The following is a 3328-nucleotide window of genomic DNA, read 5'->3' on the forward strand; positions in this document are numbered from 1 at the left end:
TATCTAATGTGGGTCTTCAGTGCTCTTTTGAGATATATACAGATCACTGGAAGTGTATTACCCCACTTCCCTCAACCTAATTTTGCCAAAAAGGTTTTTTTTTTTTTTTTTTTTTGGGGGGGGGGGGGGCTTATATTTATAGACTGTTATAGGCTATAGCTTGGCATTCAAAATAAACAATACTTTACAAACATAAACCAATCAGATTACAATTCCATTTCCAGTAGCAAACTGGCCAAATGCTCTAGCATTGTATGTGTGGGAATCTGTACCCAGTAGGACCTAATGGAAGGTGTAAAAGTTTGAAAACAAGGGCTACTGTAGAAAGTAAAAAATCACAAACAATGCATTATAAAATATTTTAATTAATTGGATTTTGGGAAAGGTATTTCTCGAGACCTGCAATGACCTTCTTGGGCAAAGGCAGCATGGCAAACACCTTTATAATCTTGGTTAGCCTGCAAGTTTGATGGTAAATTCAATGCAATATAAGAAATGTGCAGAGATTTATAAGATCTTTTAGTGGGGAAGGCTGATAAAAAATCATAACAGTAAGTCAGAAATGAAGATATGTGTAAAGAGTTATAAGCTCTTTTTAATGGGAAAGATTGGTAACAAATCAAATTAGGAAGACCAGAAAGCACCTTGAAATTACCAAAATCTTTGACATCGTTGAAGTGCTGGATGTTTTGATCTATGCAGAAATACCTTAAGATATCCACATTACAATTAGCTCGTTCTTCACTTGTGAATACATAATGAAAATGAATAATTACAATCTCGGTCCAAACCTTGAATTTTTGAATCCAGAATTATTAAAAAAATGTAACATAGCATGATCTTGGCTGCAAATTAATTGGAAACTATCAACTTTTACCAAAAAGAAAAACAAAATAAAATAAAAGGATGTTTTTAAGACCTTTGCTTGAGCATGTACTCCTATTATATCTTTGCATTCTTGACAAACTCTCTTTTGAAGATCCCAATCGTTCCAGGCCCACAAATATCATAGGTGATCAAGATTCCACATTAACCCAAACATTATCTTCCTAGGGCTTTCCATTCGCGCAATGTAGAGTGACCGCTCTTTGTTTTTTCCAAAAATAAATATTTATAATATGAAGCACTTAAATAAAGTCATGAAGCCAAACCCTCTGAATCTCCCAGACTAACGATCACTGATGATCTGAGCAAACCAAACAGAGAAAGAAACATCAGCAAAAGATATAAACAGATAGCAAACAACAATTAGAAAACAGAAAGATCCACGTCTCCTGAAAGACGAAGGAAAAAAATTATCGATAATCAATTAGAAAAACAGCGAGACAGGTAGTACAGAAAACAAAGCATGAAAGCCATCCAATATCTACAAAGATGATGCCTCGCAATAATATACCTTTGATACAATAACCTTGCCAAATTGACTCAAAGCCCTTTCGAGTGCTTTGTCATTGGACACACATGGTATGCCACAGACAAAGCCTCGGAAATCAACATCTACAGAGGCCATTGGTGAAGATGAGAAAGGAAGAACAAACAGGAAAAGTGAAGAAACTGAAGAAAGCTCGCAAGTAAACAAGATGATCAAAGAGGCGAGCGGCGAGTAGTAGAACAACCTTTGGTGAATCTGTTGAATGTTGGGTTGGACGATTGCAGGGAAGTGTTGTTTGGGACTTGGGTCTCATCTTCAAAAGCTAGCTGTTAAGGAGAGGGTGCCCAAATACCTATTAACCCACCCACATCCCCTTTCATATCCGATGTGGGACTATTCTTTTTGCCTTATGCGTGGATATCCCAACAATCTCCCCCTCCATGCGGATGGCAAATACGTGGAACCTGAGATCCTGATCTCCCCCTCCACGCGGGAGCTGACGTGGAGTCTGAGATCAAACCCCGAGAACTCTCGGCCAAACGGGAATATCCATGCCCTGGCTCTGATACCACTTGTTAGGGACTTGGTTCTCATCCTCAAAAGCTAGCTGTTAAGGAGAGGGTGCCCAAGTATCTATTAACCCACCCAGATCCCCTTTCATATCCGATGTGGGACTATTCTTTTTGCCTTATGCGTGGATATCCCAACAAGTGTTTGAGATGGATGGTGAGGAGTAGAACAATCGTGTCCACAATCTACACTCAATGGAGTGATTGAAGAGGGGGAAGGTCGTTAGGTTTAGTGGGATGCGATGATTCAAAAGAGTTTAGGATATTTTCAAAGTACGGTCGATTGCGTGGAGCTGTGACGTTTTGCTTGCGAGGCAGTCCTGAATTGAGTTAGGTAAGGGCTTTTTTGTCATTCTAAAAAATTGGACAAACAATTGTGAAGTACATACTTTTAGTAAACTCACACGTGCAATGCACGTGTGTATGTGTGCAATTGCATGTGAAAAAAATAAAAGTTAAAAAAAGAAACAATGTGAATGAGAATAAAATAAAATTGGACATATAAGGCTGTTTTGTTATTGCAAATGGTGGCAGAGAGTAAATTGTTTGAGTTAAAATAATACCGCAAGGGTACAGGTCAATCGTAGCTACGGGTCGAACACGAGAAGATATACGCCACTCTATTTAACTAACTTAAAAGTAATGCAAAGTGAACCATAATTAATTAAAGCACTAAATTAAACTAATGGATCCTAACTCACAAGCATCTAACAAATTACACATCTAAGGGATTAAATTGACATCCTAACACATGAGCATCTAACCTATCAAACTAAAGCGAATTGAAAGGAATAAAAAAGCGAATTGAAAGGAATAAAAATGCAGCCACACATAATAACCACATAAAAAGAAATAAGGGAATAAAAGTGCATCCACAAACCACAACCATATAAAAAAAATAAAAGAAATAGTGGGAGAAGAAGAAGAAGATAGAGAGAGATAGAGGAGAGGGAGAATGAGATTAAGGGTTTAGAGAATGAGATACCTTGATGTGCTTGAACCGGATTGAACTTGCTTGCATGAATACTTGAATAAACTTACCATGGCTTCCTCTTCTAAATCCCCAAGTCTTGTCATCAACATCGGAACTTAGACTAGGAAGCTTTAAACTAGAACTATTACAACCATATTGAAGACATTAAAGCATGAATTAAACCTATTACAACCATTAAACTAGACTTATGAAATCAAAACTAAGAACTAGAAAGAACTAATCTTATGAAATCAAAACTAAAAACTAGAAAGCCAAAAATCACAATTTAGAAGGAAAAGAAGAGAAGAAATTTCACTAAAAATTTTAACACCTTTACAAGAGAGGGGCTAGGGGTATTTATAGGAGGAAGAGAGGAGAAGAGAGAAGAGGGAAGTGGTAGGAGAAATATTCCCT

This window comes from Telopea speciosissima, unplaced genomic scaffold, assembly GCF_018873765.1.
Source record: "Telopea speciosissima isolate NSW1024214 ecotype Mountain lineage unplaced genomic scaffold, Tspe_v1 Tspe_v1.0014, whole genome shotgun sequence".
Taxonomy (NCBI): Eukaryota; Viridiplantae; Streptophyta; class Magnoliopsida; order Proteales; family Proteaceae; genus Telopea; species Telopea speciosissima.